The sequence below is a fragment of the Euprymna scolopes genome, chromosome 16, assembly GCF_053919585.1.
Source record: "Euprymna scolopes isolate OS-2025 chromosome 16, ASM5391958v1, whole genome shotgun sequence".
Classification (NCBI taxonomy): Eukaryota; Metazoa; Mollusca; class Cephalopoda; order Sepiida; family Sepiolidae; genus Euprymna; species Euprymna scolopes.
In genome coordinates, this window is record NC_136497.1 from 71,592,905 (window position 1) to 71,613,409 (window position 20,505).

Sequence of the window (20,505 nt, forward strand, 5' to 3'; positions counted from 1 at the left end):
GTTAAAATAAGCGAAACTTGCAAGGTCCGCGTACACGAGAAATTTCAATTTTTGCAATATGTCACTTTTGTCTTTATTTAATGCTTAAATAATAGAAAATTGGCAAAAAATACATAAGACAGCCATCATGACACTAGTATTCTAAAGGAAATGTCATTAAAAGCATCTAAAGTAGCACCCGTTAAAATAAGCAAAACCTGCAAGCTCCGCGTACATGAGAAATTTCAATTTTTGCAATATGTCAATTTTGTCTTTATTTAATGCTTAAATCATAGAAAATTGGCCAAAAATACACCAGAAATACATCATGACACTAGTATTCAAAAGGAAATGTCATTAAAAACATCTAAAGTAGCACCCTGTAAAATAAGCGAAACCTGAAAGGTCCGCGTACATGAGAAATTTCAATTTTTGCAATATGTCAATTTTGTCTTTATTTAATGCTTAAATCACAGACAATTGGCCAAAAATACATAAGAAATACATCATGACACTAGTATTCTAAAGGAAATGTCATTAAAAGCATCTAAAGTAGCACCCGTTAAAATAAGCAAAACCTGCAAGCTCCGCGTACATGAGAAATTTCAATTTTTGCAATATGTCAATTTTGTCTTTATTTAATGCTTAAATCACAGAAAATTGGCCAAAAATACATAAGAAATACATCATGACACTAGTATTCTAAAGGAAATGTCATTAAAAGCATCTAAAGTAGCACCCGTTAAAATCAGCGAAACCTGCAAGCTCCGCGTACATGAGAAATTTCAATTTTTGCAATATGTCAATTTTGTCTTTATTTAATGCTTAAATCACAGAAAATTGGCCAAAAATACATAAGAAATACATCATAACACTAGTATTCTAAAGGAAATGTCATTAAAAGCATCTAAAGTATAACCCTTTAAAATAAGCGAAACCTGCAAGCTCCGCGTACATGAGAAATTTCAATTTTTTCAATATGTCAATTTTGTCTTTATTTAATGCTTAAATCATAGAAAATTGGCCAAAAATACACCAGCAATACATCATGACACTAGTATTCAAAAGGAAATGTCATTAAAAACATCTAAAGTAGCACCCTGTAAAATAAGCGAAACCTGAAAGGTCCGCGTACATGAGAAATTTCAATTTTTGCAATATGTCAATTTTGTCTTTATTTAATGCTTAAATCACAGACAATTGGCCAAAAATACATAAGAAATACATCATGACACTAGTATTCTAAAGGAAATGTCATTAAAAGCATCTAAAGTAGCACCCGTTAAAATAAGCGAAACCTGCAAGCTCTGCGTACATGAGAAATTTCAATTTTTGCAATATGTCAATTTTGTCTTTATTTAATGCTTAAATCACAGAAAATTGGCCAAAAATACATAAGAAATACATCATGACACTAGTATTCTAAAGGAAATGTCATTAAAAGCATCTAAAGTATCACCCTTATAAATAAGCGAAACCTGCCAGGTCCGCGTACATGAGAAATTTCAATTTTTGCAATATGTCAATTTTGTCTTTATTTAATGCTTAAATCACAGAAAATTCGCCAAAAATACATAAGAAATACATCATGACACTAGTATTCTAAAGGAAATGTCATTAAAAGCATCTGAAGTAGCACCAGTTAAAATAAGCGAAACCTGCAAGGTCCGCGTACATGAGAAATTTCAATTATTGCAATATGTCAATTTTGTCTTTATTTAATGCTTAAATCATAGAAAATTGGCCAAAAATACATAAGACAGCCATCATGACACTAGTATTCTAAAGGAAATGCCATTAAAAGCATCTAAAGTAGCACCCGTTAAAATAAGCGAAACATGCAAGAGAAATTTCAATTTTTGCAATATGTCAATTTTGTCTTTATTTAATGCTTAAATCACAGAAGATTCGCCAAAAATACATAAGAAATACATCATGACACTAGTATTCTAAAGGAAATGTCATTAAAAGCATCTAAAGTAGCACCCGTTAAAATAAGAGAAACCTGCAAGGTCCGCGTACATGAGAAATTTCAATTTTTGCAATATGTCAATTTTGTCTTTCTTTAATGCTTAAATCACAGAAAATTCGCCAAAAATACATAAGAAATACATCATGACACTAGTATTCTAAAGGAAATGTCATTAAAAACATCTAAAGTAGCACCCTGTAAAATAAGCGAAACCTGAAAGGTCCGCGTACATGAGAAATTTCAATTTTTGCAATATGTCAATTTTGTCTTTATTTAATGCTTAAATCACAGACAATTGGCCAAAAATACATAAGTAATACATCATGACACTAGTATTCTAAAGGAAATGTCATTAAAAGCATCTAAAGTAGCACCCGTTAAAATCAGCGAAACCTGCAAGCTCTGCGTACATGAGAAATTTCAATTTTTGCAATATGTCAATTTTGTCTTTATTTAATGCTTAAATCACAGAAAATTCGCCAAAAATACATAAGAAATACATCATGACACTAGTATTCTAAAGGAAATGCCATTAAAAGCATCTAAAGTAGCACCCGTTAAAATCAGCGAAACCTGCAAGGTCCGCGTACATGAGAAATTTCAATTTTTGCAATATGTCAATTTTGTCTTTATTTAATGCTTAAATCACAGAAAATCGGCCACTAATACATAAGACATACATCATGACACTAGTATTCTAAAGGAAATGTCATTAAAAGCATCTAAAGTAGCACCCGTTAAAATCAGCGAAACCTGCAAGGTCCGCGTACATGAGAAATTTCAATTTTTGCAATATGTCAATTTTGTCTTTATTTAATGCTTAAATCATAGAAAATTGGCCAAAAATACATAAGAAATACATCATGACACTAGTATTCTAAAGGAAATGCCATTAAAAGCATCTAAAGTAGCACCCGTTAAAATAAGCGAAACCTGCAAGGTCCGCGTACATGAGAAATTTCAATTTTTGCAATATGTCAATTTTGTCTTTATTTAATGCTTAAATCACAGAAAATTCGCCAAAAATACATAAGAAATACATCATGACACTAGTATTCTAAAGGAAATGCCATTAAAAGCATCTAAAGTAGCACCCCTTAAAATCAGCGAAACCTGCAAGCTCCGCGTACATGAGAAATTTCAATTTTTGCAATATGTCAATTTTGTCTTTATTTAATGCTTAAATCACAGAAAATCGGCCACTAATACATAAGACATACATCATGACACTAGTATTCTAAAGGAAATGTCATTAAAAGCATCTAAAGTAGCACCCGTTAAAATAAGCGAAACCTGCAAGGTCCGCGTACATGAGAAATTTCAATTTTTGCAATATGTCAATTTTGTCTTTATTTAATGCTTAAATCACAGAAAATTCGCCAAAAATACATAAGAAATACATCATGACACTAGTATTCTAAAGGAAATGCCATTAAAAGCATCTAAAGTAGCACCCCTTAAAATCAGCGAAACCTGCAAGCTCCGCGTACATGAGAAATTTCAATTTTTGCAATATGTCAATTTTGTCTTTATTTAATGCTTAAATCACAGAAAATCGGCCACTAATACATAAGACATACATCATGACACTAGTATTCTAAAGGAAATGTCATTAAAAGCATCTAAAGTAGCACCCGTTAAAATAAGCGAAACCTGCAAGGTCCGCGTACATGAGAAATTTCAATTTTTGCAATATGTCAATTTTGTCTTTATTTAATGCTTAAATCATAGAAAATTGGCCAAAAATACATAAGAAATACATCATGACACTAGTATTCTAAAGGAAATGTCATTAAAAACATCTAAAGTAGCACCCTGTAAAATAAGCGAAACCTGAAAGGTCCGCGTACATGAGAAATTTCAATTTTTGCAATATGTCAATTTTGTCTTTATTTAATGCTTAAATCACAGACAATTGGCCAAAAATACATAAGTAATACATCATGACACTAGTATTCTAAAGGAAATGTCATTAAAAGCATCTAAAGTAGCACCCGTTAAAATCAGCGAAACCTGCAAGCTCCGCGTACATGAGAAATTTCAATTTTTGCAATATGTCAATTTTGTCTTTATTTAATGCTTAAATCACAGAAAATTGGCCAAAAATACATAAGAAATACATCATGACACTAGTATTCTAAAGGAAATGCCATTAAAAGCATCTAAAGTAGCACCCGTTAAAATCAGCGAAACCTGCAAGGTCCGCGTACATGAGAAATTTCAATTTTTGCAATATGTCAATTTTGTCTTTATTTAATGCTTAAATCACAGAAAATCGGCCACTAATACATAAGACATACATCATGACACTAGTATTCTAAAGGAAATGTCATTAAAAGCATCTAAAGTAGCACCCGTTAAAATAAGCGAAACCTGCAAGGTCCGCGTACATGAGAAATTTCAATTTTTGCAATATGTCAATTTTGTCTTTATTTAATGCTTAAATCATAGAAAATTGGCCAAAAATACATAAGAAATACATCATGACACTAGTATTCTAAAGGAAATGCCATTAAAAGCATCTAAAGTAGCACCCGTTAAAATAAGCGAAACCTGCAAGGTCCGCGTACATGAGAAATTTCAATTTTTGCAATATGTCAATTTTGTCTTTATTTAATGCTTAAATCACAGAAAATTCGCCAAAAATACATAAGAAATACATCATGACACTAGTATTCTAAAGGAAATGCCATTAAAAGCATCTAAAGTAGCACCCCTTAAAATCAGCGAAACCTGCAAGCTCCGCGTACATGAGAAATTTCAATTTTTGCAATATGTCAATTTTGTCTTTATTTAATGCTTAAATCACAGAAAATCGGCCACTAATACATAAGACATACATCATGACACTAGTATTCTAAAGGAAATGTCATTAAAAGCATCTAAAGTAGCACCCGTTAAAATAAGCGAAACCTGCAAGGTCCGCGTACATGAGAAATTTCAATTTTTGCAATATGTCAATTTTGTCTTTATTTAATGCTTAAATCACAGAAAATTGGCCAAAAATACATAAGAAATACATCATGACACTAGTATTCTAAAGGAAATGCCATTAAAAGCATCTAAAGTAGCACCCCTTAAAATCAGCGAAACCTGCAAGCTCCGCGTACATGAGAAATTTCAATTTTTGCAATATGTCAATTTTGTCTTTATTTAATGCTTAAATCACAGAAAATCGGCCACTAATACATAAGACATACATCATGACACTAGTATTCTAAAGGAAATGTCATTAAAAGCATCTAAAGTAGCACCCGTTAAAATAAGCGAAACCTGCAAGGTCCGCGTACATGAGAAATTTCAATTTTTGCAATATGTCAATTTTGTCTTTATTTAATGCTTAAATCATAGAAAATTGGCCAAAAATACATAAGAAATACATCATGACACTAGTATTCTAAAGGAAATGCCATTAAAAGCATCTAAAGTAGCACCCGTTAAAATAAGCGAAACCTGCAAGGTCCGCGTACATGAGAAATTTCAATTTTTGCAATATGTCAATTTTGTCTTTATTTAATGCTTAAATCATAGAAAATTGGCCAAAAATACATAAGACAGCAATCATGACACTAGTATTCTAAAGGAAATGTCATTAAAAGCATCTAAAGTAGCACCCGTTAAAATAAGCAAAACCTGCAAGCTCCGCGTACATTAGAAATTTCAATTTTTGCAATATGTCAATTTTGTCTTTATTTAATGCTTAAATCACAGAAGATTCGCCAAAAATACATAAGAAATACATCATGACACCAGTATTCTAAAGGAAATGCCATTAAAAGCATCTAAAGTAGCACCCGTTAAAATAAGAGAAACCTGCAAGGTCCGCGTACATGAGAAATTTCAATTTTTGCAATATGTCAATTTTGTTTTTCTTTAATGCTTAAATCACAGAAAATTGGCCAAAAATACATAAGAAATACATCATGACACTAGTATTCTAAAGGAAATGTCATTAAAAACATCTAAAGTAGCACCCTGTAAAATAAGCGAAACCTGAAAGGTCCGCGTACATGAGAAATTTCAATTTTTGCAATATGTCAATTTTGTCTTTATTTAATGCTTAAATCACAGACAATTGGCCAAAAATACATAAGAAATACATCATGACACTAGTATTCTAAAGGAAATGTCATTAAAAGCATCTAAAGTAGCACCCGTTAAAATCAGCGAAACCTGCAAGCTCCGCGTACATGAGAAATTTCAATTTTTGCAATATGTCAATTTTGTCTTTATTTAATGCTTAAATCACAGAAAATTCGCCAAAAATACATAAGAAATACATCATGACACTAGTATTCTAAAGGAAATGCCATTAAAAGCATCTAAAGTAGCACCCGTTAAAATCAGCGAAACCTGCAAGCTCCGCGTACATGAGAAATTTCAATTTTTGCAATATGTCAATTTTGTCTTTATTTAATGCTTAAATCACAGAAAATCGGCCACTAATACATAAGACATACATCATGACACTAGTATTCTAAAGGAAATGTCATTAAAAGCATCTAAAGTAGCACCCGTTAAAATAAGCGAAACCTGCAAGGTCCGCGTACATGAGAAATTTCAATTTTTGCAATATGTCAATTTTGTCTTTATTTAATGCTTAAATCATAGAAAATTGGCCAAAAATACATAAGAAATACATCATGACACTAGTATTCTAAAGGAAATGCCATTAAAAGCATCTAAAGTAGCACCCGTTAAAATAAGCGAAACCTGCAAGGTCCGCGTACATGAGAAATTTCAATTTTTGCAATATGTCAATTTTGTCTTTATTTAATGCTTAAATCATAGAAAATTGGCCAAAAATACATAAGACAGCAATCATGACACTAGTATTCTAAAGGAAATGTCATTAAAAGCATCTAAAGTAGCACCCGTTAAAATAAGCAAAACCTGCAAGCTCCGCGTACATTAGAAATTTCAATTTTTGCAATATGTCAATTTTGTCTTTATTTAATGCTTAAATCACAGAAAATTGGCCACTAATACATAAGACATACATCATGACACTAGTATTCTAAAGGAAATGTCATTAAAAGCATCTAAAGTAGCACCCTGTAAAATAAGCGAAACCTGCAAGGTCCGCGTACATGAGAAATTTCAATTTTTGCAATATGTCAATTTTGTCTTTATTTAATGCTTAAATCATAGAAAATTGGCCAAAAATACATAAGAAATACATCATGACACTAGTATTCTAAAGGAAATGTCATTAAAAGCATCTAAAGTAGCACCCTTTAAAATAAGCGAAACCTGCAAGCTCCGCGTACATGAGAAATTTCAATTTTTGCAATATGTCAATTTTGTCATTATTTAATGCTTAAATCACAGAAAATTCGCCAAAAATACATAAAAAATACATCATGACACTAGTATTCTAAAGGAAATGCCATTAAAAGCATCTAAAGTAGCACCCGTAAAAATAAGCGAAACCTGCAAGGTCCGCGTACATGAGAAATTTCAATTTTTGCAATATGTCAATTTTGTCTTTATTTAATGCTTAAATCACAGAAAATTGGCCAAAAATACATAAGAAATACATCATGACACTAGTATTCTAAAGGAAATGTCATTAAAAACATCTAAAGTAGCACCCTGTAAAATAAGCGAAACCTGAAAGGTCCGCGTACATGAGAAATTTCAATTTTTGCAATATGTCAATTTTGTCTTTATTTAATGCTTAAATCACAGACAATTGGCCAAAAATACATAAGAAATACATCATGACACTAGTATTCTAAAGGAAATGTCATTAAAAGCATCTAAAGTAGCACCCGTTAAAATCAGCGAAACCTGCAAGCTCCGCGTACATGAGAAATTTCAATTTTTGCAATATGTCAATTTTGTCTTTATTTAATGCTTAAATCACAGAAAATTCGCCAAAAATACATAAGAAATACATCATGACACTAGTATTCTAAAGGAAATGCCATTAAAAGCATCTAAAGTAGCACCCGTTAAAATCAGCGAAACCTGCAAGGTCCGCGTAAATGAGAAATTTCAATTTTTGCAATATGTCAATTTTGTCTTTATTTAATGCTTAAATCACAGAAAATCGGCCACTAATACATAAGACATACATCATGACACTAGTTTTCTAAAGGAAATGTCATTAAAAGCATCTAAAGTAGCACCAGTTAAAATAAGCGAAACCTGCAAGGTCCGCGTACATGAGAAATTTCAATTTTTGCAATATGTCAATTTTGTCTTTATTAAATGCTTAAATCATAGAAAATTGGCCAAAAATACATAAGAAATACATCATGACACTAGTATTCTAAAGGAAATGCCATTAAAAGCATTTAAAGTAGCACCCGTTAAAATAAGCGAAACCTGCAAGGTCCGCGTACATGAGAAATTTCAATTTTTGCAATATGTCAATTTTGTCTTCATTTAATGCTTAAATCATAGACAATTGGCCAAAAATACATAAGACAGCCATCATGACACTAGTATTCTAAAGGAAATGTCATTAAAAGCATCTAAAGTAGCACCCGTTAAAATAAGCAAAACCTGCAAGCTCCGCGTACATTAGAAATTTCAATTTTTGCAATATGTCAATTTTGTCTTTATTAATTGCTTAAATCACAGAAAATTGGCCACTAATACATAAGACATACATCATGACACTAGTATTCTAAAGGAAATGTCATTAAAAGCATCTAAAGTAGCACCCGTTAAAATAAGCGAAACCTGCAAGGTCCGCGTACATGAGAAATTTCAATTTTTGCAATATGTCAATTTTGTCTTTATTTAATGCTTAAATCATAGAAAATTGGCCAAAAATACATAAGAAATACATCATGACACTAGTATTCTAAAGGAAATGCCATTAAAAGAATCGAAAGTAGCACCCGTTAAAATAAGCGAAACCTGCAAGGTCCGCGTACATGAGAAATTTCAATTTTTGCAATATGTCACTTTTGTCTTTATTTAATGCTTAAATCATAGAAAATTGGCAAAAAATACATAAGACAGCCATCATGACACTAGTATTCTAAAGGAAATGTCATTAAAAGCATCTAAAGTAGCACCCGTTAAAATAAGCAAAACCTGCAAGTTCCGCGTACATGAGAAATTTCAATTTTTGCAATATGTCAATTTTGTCTTTATTTAATGCTTAAATCACAGAAAATTCGCCAAAAATACATAAGAAATACATCATGACACTAGTATTCTAAAGGAAATGTCATTAAAAGCATCTAAAGTAGCACCCGTTAAAATCAGCGAAACCTGCAAGCTCCGCGTACATGAGAAATTTCAATTTTTGCAATATGTCAATTTTGTCTTTATTTAATGCTTAAATCACAGAAAATTGGCCAAAAATACATAAGAAATACATCATAACACTAGTATTCTAAAGGAAATGTCATTAAAAGCATCTAAAGTATAACCCTTTAAAATAAGCGAAACCTGCAAGGTCCGCGTACATGAGAAATTTCAATTTTTGCAATATGTCAATTTTGTCTTTATTTAATGCTTAAATCACAGAAAATTGGCCAAAAATACATAAGAAATACATCATAACACTAGTATTCTAAAGGAAATGTCATTAAAAGCATCTAAAGTATCACCCTTTAAAACCAGCGAAACCTGCAAGGTCCGCGTACATGAGAAACTTCAATTTTTGCAATATGTCAATTTTGTCTTTATTTAATGCTTAAATCATAGAAAATTGGCCAAAAATACACCAGAAATACATCATGACACTAGTATTCTAAAGGAAATGTCATTAAAAACATCTAAAGTAGCACCCGTTAAAATAAGCGAAACCTGCAAGGTCCGCGTACATGAGAAATTTCAATTTTTGCAATATGTCAATTTTGTCTTTATTAAATGCTTAAATCATAGAAAATTGGCCAAAAATACATAAGAAATACATCATGACACTAGTATTCTAAAGGAAATGCCATTAAAAGCATCTAAAGTAGCACCCGTTAAAATAAGCAAAACCTGCAAGCTCCGCGTACATTAGAAATTTCAATTTTTGCAATATGTCAATTTTGTCTTTATTAATTGCTTAAATCACAGAAAATTGGCCACTAATACATAAGACATACATCATGACACTAGTATTCTAAAGGAAATGTCATTAAAAGCATCTAAAGTAGCACCCGTTAAAATAAGCGAAACCTGCAAGGTCCGCGTACATAAGAAATTTCAATTTTTGCAATATGTCAATTTTGTCTTTATTTAATGCTTAAATCATAGAAAATTGGCCAAAAATACATAAGAAATACATCATGACACTAGTATTCTAAAGGAAATGCCATTAAAAGAATCGAAAGTAGCACCCGTTAAAATAAGCGAAACCTGCAAGGTCCGCGTACATGAGAAATTTCAATTTTTGCAATATGTCAATTTTGTCTTTATTTAATGCTTAAATCACAGAAAATTGGCCAAAAATACATAAGAAATACATCATGACACTAGTATTCTAAAGGAAATGTCATTAAAAGCATCTGAAGTAGCACCCGTTAAAATAAGCGAAACCTGCAAGGTCCGCGTACATGAGAAATTTCAATTTTTGCAATATGTCACTTTTGTCTTTATTTAATGCTTAAATCATAGAAAATTGGCAAAAAATACATAAGACAGCCATCATGACACTAGTATTCTAAAGGAAATGTCATTAAAAGCATCTAAAGTAGCACCCGTTAAAATAAGCAAAACCTGCAAGTTCCGCGTACATGAGAAATTTCAATTTTTGCAATATGTCAATTTTGTCTTTATTTAATGCTTAAATCACAGAAAATTCGCCAAAAATACATAAGAAATACATCATGACACTAGTATTCTAAAGGAAATGTCATTAAAAGCATCTAAAGTAGCACCCGTTAAAATCAGCGAAACCTGCAAGCTCCGCGTACATGAGAAATTTCAATTTTTGCAATATGTCAATTTTGTCTTTATTTAATGCTTAAATCACAGAAAATTGGCCAAAAATACATAAGAAATACATCATAACACTAGTATTCTAAAGGAAATGTCATTAAAAGCATCTAAAGTATAACCCTTTAAAATAAGCGAAACCTGCAAGGTCCGCGTACATGAGAAATTTCAATTTTTGCAATATGTCAATTTTGTCTTTATTTAATGCTTAAATCACAGAAAATTGGCCAAAAATACATAAGAAATACATCATAACACTAGTATTCTAAAGGAAATGTCATTAAAAGCATCTAAAGTATCACCCTTTAAAACCAGCGAAACCTGCAAGGTCCGCGTACATGAGAAACTTCAATTTTTGCAATATGTCAATTTTGTCTTTATTTAATGCTTAAATCATAGAAAATTGGCCAAAAATACACCAGAAATACATCATGACACTAGTATTCTAAAGGAAATGTCATTAAAAACATCTAAAGTAGCACCCTGTAAAATAAGCGAAATCTGCAAGCTCTGCGTACATGAGAAATTTCAATTTTTGCAATATGTCAATTTTGTCTTTATTTAATGCTTAAATCATAGAAAATTGGCCAAAAATACATAAGAAATACATCATGACACTAGTATTCTAAAGGAAATGTCATTAAAAACATCTAAAGTAGCACCCGTTAAAATAAGCGAAACCTGCAAGCTCCGCGTACATGAGAAATTTCAATTTTTGCAATATGTCAATTTTGTCTTTATTTAATGCTTAAATCACAGACAATTGGCAAAAATTACATAAGAAATACATCATGACACTAGTATTCTAAAGGAAATGTCATTAAAAGCATCTAAAGTAGCACCCTGTAAAAGAAGCGAAACCTGAAAGCTCCGCGTACATGAGAAATTACAATTTTTGCAATATGTCAATTTTGTCTTTATTTAATGCTTAAATCATAGAAAATTGGCCAAAAATACATAAGAAATACATCATGACACTAGTATTCTAAAGGAAATGTCATTAAAAACATCTAAAGTAGCACCCTGTAAAATAAGCGAAATCTGCAAGCTCTGCGTACATGAGAAATTTCAATTTTTGCAATATGTCAATTTTGTCTTTATTTAATGCTTAAATCATAGAAAATTGGCCAAAAATACATAAGAAATACATCATGACACTAGTATTCTAAAGGAAATGCCATTAAAAGCATCTAAAGTAGCACCCGTTAAAATCAGCGAAACCTGCAAGGTCCGCGTAAATGAGAAATTTCAATTTTTGCAATATGTCAATTTTGTCTTTATTTAATGCTTAAATCACAGAAAATCGGCCACTAATACATAAGACATACATCATGACACTAGTTTTCTAAAGGAAATGTCATTAAAAGCATCTAAAGTAGCACCCGTTAAAATAAGCGAAACCTGCAAGGTCCGCGTACATGAGAAATTTCAATTTTTGCAATATGTCAATTTTGTCTTTATTAAATGCTTAAATCATAGAAAATTGGCCAAAAATACATAAGAAATACATCATGACACTAGTATTCTAAAGGAAATGCCATTAAAAGCATTTAAAGTAGCACCCGTTAAAATAAGCGAAACCTGCAAGGTCCGCGTACATGAGAAATTTCAATTTTTGCAATATGTCAATTTTGTCTTCATTTAATGCTTAAATCATAGACAATTGGCCAAAAATACATAAGACAGCCATCATGACACTAGTATTCTAAAGGAAATGTCATTAAAAGCATCTAAAGTAGCACCCGTTAAAATAAGCAAAACCTGCAAGCTCCGCGTACATTAGAAATTTCAATTTTTGCAATATGTCAATTTTGTCTTTATTAATTGCTTAAATCACAGAAAATTGGCCACTAATACATAAGACATACATCATGACACTAGTATTCTAAAGGAAATGTCATTAAAAGCATCTAAAGTAGCACCCGTTAAAATAAGCGAAACCTGCAAGGTCCGCGTACATGAGAAATTTCAATTTTTGCAATATGTCAATTTTGTCTTTATTTAATGCTTAAATCATAGAAAATTGGCCAAAAATACATAAGAAATACATCATGACACTAGTATTCTAAAGGAAATGCCATTAAAAGAATCGAAAGTAGCACCCGTTAAAATAAGCGAAACCTGCAAGGTCCGCGTACATGAGAAATTTCAATTTTTGCAATATGTCACTTTTGTCTTTATTTAATGCTTAAATCATAGAAAATTGGCAAAAAATACATAAGACAGCCATCATGACACTAGTATTCTAAAGGAAATGTCATTAAAAGCATCTAAAGTAGCACCCGTTAAAATAAGCAAAACCTGCAAGTTCCGCGTACATGAGAAATTTCAATTTTTGCAATATGTCAATTTTGTCTTTATTTAATGCTTAAATCACAGAAAATTCGCCAAAAATACATAAGAAATACATCATGACACTAGTATTCTAAAGGAAATGTCATTAAAAGCATCTAAAGTAGCACCCGTTAAAATCAGCGAAACCTGCAAGCTCCGCGTACATGAGAAATTTCAATTTTTGCAATATGTCAATTTTGTCTTTATTTAATGCTTAAATCACAGAAAATTGGCCAAAAATACATAAGAAATACATCATAACACTAGTATTCTAAAGGAAATGTCATTAAAAGCATCTAAAGTATAACCCTTTAAAATAAGCGAAACCTGCAAGGTCCGCGTACATGAGAAATTTCAATTTTTGCAATATGTCAATTTTGTCTTTATTTAATGCTTAAATCACAGAAAATTGGCCAAAAATACATAAGAAATACATCATAACACTAGTATTCTAAAGGAAATGTCATTAAAAGCATCTAAAGTATCACCCTTTAAAACCAGCGAAACCTGCAAGGTCCGCGTACATGAGAAACTTCAATTTTTGCAATATGTCAATTTTGTCTTTATTTAATGCTTAAATCATAGAAAATTGGCCAAAAATACACCAGAAATACATCATGACACTAGTATTCTAAAGGAAATGTCATTAAAAACATCTAAAGTAGCACCCGTTAAAATAAGCGAAACCTGCAAGGTCCGCGTACATGAGAAATTTCAATTTTTGCAATATGTCAATTTTGTCTTTATTAAATGCTTAAATCATAGAAAATTGGCCAAAAATACATAAGAAATACATCATGACACTAGTATTCTAAAGGAAATGCCATTAAAAGCATCTAAAGTAGCACCCGTTAAAATAAGCAAAACCTGCAAGCTCCGCGTACATTAGAAATTTCAATTTTTGCAATATGTCAATTTTGTCTTTATTAATTGCTTAAATCACAGAAAATTGGCCACTAATACATAAGACATACATCATGACACTAGTATTCTAAAGGAAATGTCATTAAAAGCATCTAAAGTAGCACCCGTTAAAATAAGCGAAACCTGCAAGGTCCGCGTACATAAGAAATTTCAATTTTTGCAATATGTCAATTTTGTCTTTATTTAATGCTTAAATCATAGAAAATTGGCCAAAAATACATAAGAAATACATCATGACACTAGTATTCTAAAGGAAATGCCATTAAAAGAATCGAAAGTAGCACCCGTTAAAATAAGCGAAACCTGCAAGGTCCGCGTACATGAGAAATTTCAATTTTTGCAATATGTCAATTTTGTCTTTATTTAATGCTTAAATCACAGAAAATTGGCCAAAAATACATAAGAAATACATCATGACACTAGTATTCTAAAGGAAATGTCATTAAAAGCATCTGAAGTAGCACCCGTTAAAATAAGCGAAACCTGCAAGGTCCGCGTACATGAGAAATTTCAATTTTTGCAATATGTCACTTTTGTCTTTATTTAATGCTTAAATCATAGAAAATTGGCAAAAAATACATAAGACAGCCATCATGACACTAGTATTCTAAAGGAAATGTCATTAAAAGCATCTAAAGTAGCACCCGTTAAAATAAGCAAAACCTGCAAGTTCCGCGTACATGAGAAATTTCAATTTTTGCAATATGTCAATTTTGTCTTTATTTAATGCTTAAATCACAGAAAATTCGCCAAAAATACATAAGAAATACATCATGACACTAGTATTCTAAAGGAAATGTCATTAAAAGCATCTAAAGTAGCACCCGTTAAAATCAGCGAAACCTGCAAGCTCCGCGTACATGAGAAATTTCAATTTTTGCAATATGTCAATTTTGTCTTTATTTAATGCTTAAATCACAGAAAATTGGCCAAAAATACATAAGAAATACATCATAACACTAGTATTCTAAAGGAAATGTCATTAAAAGCATCTAAAGTATAACCCTTTAAAATAAGCGAAACCTGCAAGGTCCGCGTACATGAGAAATTTCAATTTTTGCAATATGTCAATTTTGTCTTTATTTAATGCTTAAATCACAGAAAATTGGCCAAAAATACATAAGAAATACATCATAACACTAGTATTCTAAAGGAAATGTCATTAAAAGCATCTAAAGTATCACCCTTTAAAACCAGCGAAACCTGCAAGGTCCGCGTACATGAGAAACTTCAATTTTTGCAATATGTCAATTTTGTCTTTATTTAATGCTTAAATCATAGAAAATTGGCCAAAAATACACCAGAAATACATCATGACACTAGTATTCTAAAGGAAATGTCATTAAAAACATCTAAAGTAGCACCCTGTAAAATAAGCGAAATCTGCAAGCTCTGCGTACATGAGAAATTTCAATTTTTGCAATATGTCAATTTTGTCTTTATTTAATGCTTAAATCATAGAAAATTGGCCAAAAATACATAAGAAATACATCATGACACTAGTATTCTAAAGGAAATGTCATTAAAAACATCTAAAGTAGCACCCGTTAAAATAAGCGAAACCTGCAAGCTCCGCGTACATGAGAAATTTCAATTTTTGCAATATGTCAATTTTGTCTTTATTTAATGCTTAAATCACAGACAATTGGCAAAAATTACATAAGAAATACATCATGACACTAGTATTCTAAAGGAAATGTCATTAAAAGCATCTAAAGTAGCACCCTGTAAAAGAAGCGAAACCTGAAAGCTCCGCGTACATGAGAAATTACAATTTTTGCAATATGTCAATTTTGTCTTTATTTAATGCTTAAATCATAGAAAATTGGCCAAAAATACATAAGAAATACATCATGACACTAGTATTCTAAAGGAAATGTCATTAAAAACATCTAAAGTAGCACCCGTTAAAATAAGCGAAACCTGCAAGCTCTGCGTACATGAGAAATTTCAATTTTTGCAATATGTCAATTTTGTCTTTATTTAATGCTTAAATCACAGACAATTGGCAAAAATTACATAAGAAATACATCATGACACTAGTATTCTAAAGGAAATGTCATTAAAAACATCTAAAGTAGCACCCGTTAAAATAAGCGAAACCTGCAAGCTCTGCGTACATGAGGAATTTCAATTTTTGCAATATGTCAATTTTGTCTTTATTTAATGCTTAAATCACAGACAATTGGCCAAAAATACATAAGAAATACATCATGACACTAGTATTCTAAAGGAAATGTCATTAAAAGCATCTAAAGTAGCACCCTGTAAAATAAACGAAACCTGCAAGGTCCGCGTACTTGAGAAATTTCAATTTTTGCAATATGTCAATTTTGTCTTTATTTAATGCTTAAATCATAGAAAATTGGCCAAAAATACATAAGAAATACATCATGACACTAGTATTCTAAAGGAAATGTCATTAAAAGCATCTAAAGTAGCACCCGTTAAAATAAGCGAAACCTGCAAGCTCTGCGTACATGAGAAATTTCAATTTTTGCAATATGTCAATTTTGTCTTTATTTAATGCTTAAATCATAGAAAATTGGCAAAAAATACATAAGACAGCAATCATGACACTAGTATTCTAAAGGAAATGCCATTAAAAGCATCTAAAGTAGCACCCGTTAAAATAAGCGAAACCTGAAAGCTCTGCGTACATGAGAAATTTCAATTTTTGCAATATGTCAATTTTGTCTTTATTTAATGCTTAAATAATAGAAAATTGGCCAAAAATACATAAGACAGCAATCATGACACTAGTATTCTAAAGGAAATGCCATTAAAAGCATCTAAAGTAGCACCCTTTAAAAGAAGCGAAACCTGAAAGCTCCGCGTACATGAGAAATTTCAATTTTTGCAATATGTCAATTTTGTCTTTATTTAATGCTTAAATCACAGACAATTGGCAAAAATTACATAAGAAATACATCATGACACTAGTATTCTAAAGGAAATGTCATTAAAAGCATCTAAAGTAGCACCCTGTAAAATAAACGAAACCTGCAAGGTCCGCGTACTTGAGAAATTTCAATTTTTGCAATATGTCAATTTTGTCTTTATTTAATGCTTAAATCATAGAAAATTGGCCAAAAATACATAAGAAATACATCATGACACTAGTATTCTAAAGGAAATGTCATTAAAAGCATCTAAAGTAGCACCCGTTAAAATAAGCGAAACCTGCAAGCTCTGCGTACATGAGGAATTTCAATTTTTGCAATATGTCAATTTTGTCTTTATTTAATGCTTAAATCACAGACAATTGGCCAAAAATACATAAGAAATACATCATGACACTAGTATTCTAAAGGAGATGTAATTAAAAGCATCTGAAGTAGCACCCTGTAAAACAAGCGAAACCTGCAAGGTCCGCGTACATGAGAAATTTCAATTTTTGCAATATGTCAAGTTTGTCTTTATTTAATGCTTAAATCATAGAAAATTGGCCAAAAATACATAAGAAATACATCATGACACACGTATTCTAAAGGAAATGTCATTAAAAGCATCTAAAGTAGCACCCTGTAAAACAAGCGAAACCTGCAATGTCCGCATACAGGAGAAATTACAGTTTTTGCAATATGTCGATTTTGTCTTTATTTAATGCTTAAATCATAGAAAATCGGCCAAAAATACATTAGAAATACATCATGACACTAGTATTCTAAATGAAATGTCATTAAAAGCATCTAAAGTAGCACCCGTTAAAATAAGCGAAACCTGCAATGTCCGCGTACATGAGAAATTTCAATTTTTGCAATATGTCAATTTTGTCTTTATTTAATGCCTAAATCATAGAAAATTGGCCAAAAATACATAAGAAATACATCATGACACTAGTATTCTAAAGGAAATGTCATAAAAAGCATCTAAAGTAGCACCCTGTAAAATAAACGAAACCTGCAAGGTCCGCGTACTTGAGAAATTTCAATTTTTGCAATATGTCAATTTTGTCTTTATTTAATGCTTAAATCATAGAAAATTGGCCAAAAATACATAAGAAATACATCATGACACTAGTATTCTAAAGGAAATGTCATTAAAAGCATCTAAAGTAGCACCCGTTAAAATAAGCGAAACCTGCAAGCTCTGCGTACATGAGAAATTTCAATTTTTGCAATATGTCAATTTTGTCTTTATTTAATGCTTAAATCATAGAAAATTGGCCAAAAATACATAAGACAGCAATCATGACACTAGTATTCTAAAGGAAATGCCATTAAAAGCATCTAAAGTAGCACCCGTTAAAATAAGCGAAACCTGCAAGAGAAATTTCAATTTTTGCAATATGTCAATTTTGTCTTTATTTAATGCTTAAATCACAGAAAATTCGCCAAAAATACACAAGAAATACATCATGACACTAGTATTCTAAAGGAAATGTCATTAAAAGCATCTAAAGTAGCACCCGTTAAAATCAGCGAAACCTGCAAGCTCTGCGTACATTAGAAATTTCAATTTTTGCAATATGTCAATTTTGTCTTTATTTAATGCTTAAATCACAGAAAATTCGCCAAAAATACATAAGAAATACATCATGACACTAGTATTCTAAAGGAAATGCCATTAAAAGCATCTAAAGTAGCACCCGTTAAAATAAGCGAAACCTGCAAGGTCCGCGTACATGAGAAATTTCAATTTTTGCAATATGTCAATTTTGTCTTTATTTAATGCTTAAATCACAGAAAATTGGCCAAAAATACATAAGAAATACATCATGACACTAGTATTCTAAAGGAAATGTCATTAAAACCATCTAAAGTAGCACCCGTTAAAATCAGCGAAACCTGAAAGGTCCGCGTACATGAGAAATTTCAATTTTTGCAATATGTCAATTTTGTCTTTATTTAATGCTTAAATCACAGACAATTGGCCAAAAATACATAAGAAGTACATCATGACACTAGTATTCTAAAGGAAATGTCATTAAAAGCATCTAAAGTAGCACCCGTTAAAATAAGCGACACCTGCAAGCTCTGCGTACATGAGAAATTTCAATTTTTGCAATATGTCAATTTTGTCTTTATTTAATGCTTAAATCACAGACAATTGGCCAAAAATACATAAGAAATACATCATGACACTAGTATTCTAAAGGAAATGTCATTAAAAGCATCTAAAGTATCACCCTTATAAATAAGCGAAACCTGCCAGGTCCGTGTACATGAGAAATTTCAGTTTTTGCAATATGTCAATTTTGTCTTTATTTAATGCTTAAATCACAGAAAATCGGCCACTAATACATAAGACATACATCATGACACTAGTATTCTAAAGGAAATGTCATTAAAAGCATCTGAAGTAGCACCCGTTAAAATAAGCGAAACCTGCAAGGTCCGCGTACATGAGAAATTTCAATTTTTGCAATATGTCAATTTTGTCTTTATTTAATGCTTAAATCATAGAAAATTGGCCAAAAATACATAAGAAATACATCATGACACTAGTATTCTAAAGGAAATGCCATTAAAAGCATCTAAAGTAGCACCCGTTAAAATAAGCGAAACCTGCAAGAGAAATTTCAATTTTTGCAATATGTCAATTTTGTCTTTATTTAATGCTTAAATCACTGAAAATTCGCCAAAAATACATAAGAAATACATCATGACACTAGTATTCTAAAGGAAATGTCATTAAAAGCATCTAAAGTAGCACCCGTTAAAATCAGCGAAACCTGCAAGCTCCGCGTACATGAGAAATTTCAATTTTTGCAATATGTCAATTTTGTCTTTATTTAATGCTTAAATCACAGAAAATTGGCCAAAAATACATAAGAAATACATCATGACACTAGTATTCTAAAGGAAATGCCATTAAAAGCATCTAAAGTAGCACCCGTTAAAATAAGCGAAACCTGCAAGGTCCGCGTACATGAGAAATTTCAATTTTTGCAATATGTAAATTTTGTCTTTATTTAATGCTTAAATCACAGAAAATTGGCAAAAAATACATAAGAAATACATCATGACACTAGTATTCTAAAGGAAATGTCATTAAAAGCATCTAAAGTAGCACCCGTTAAAATAAGCGAAACCTGCAAGCTCCGCGTACATGAGAAATTTCAATTTTTGCAATATGTCAATTTTGTCTTTATTTAATGCTTAAATCATAGAAAATTGGCCAAAAATACATAAGAAATACATCATGACACTAGTATTCTAAAGGAAATGCCATTAAAAGCATCTAAAGTAGCACCCGTTAAAATAAGCGAAACCTGCAAGGTCCGCGTACATGAGAAATTTCAATTTTTGCAATATGTCAATTTTGTCTTTATTTAATGCTTAAATCATAGAAAATTGGCAAAAAATACATAAGACAGCAATCATGACACTAGTATTCTAAAGGAAATGCCATTAAAAGCATCTAAAGTAGCACCCGTTAAAATAAGCGAAACCTGCAAG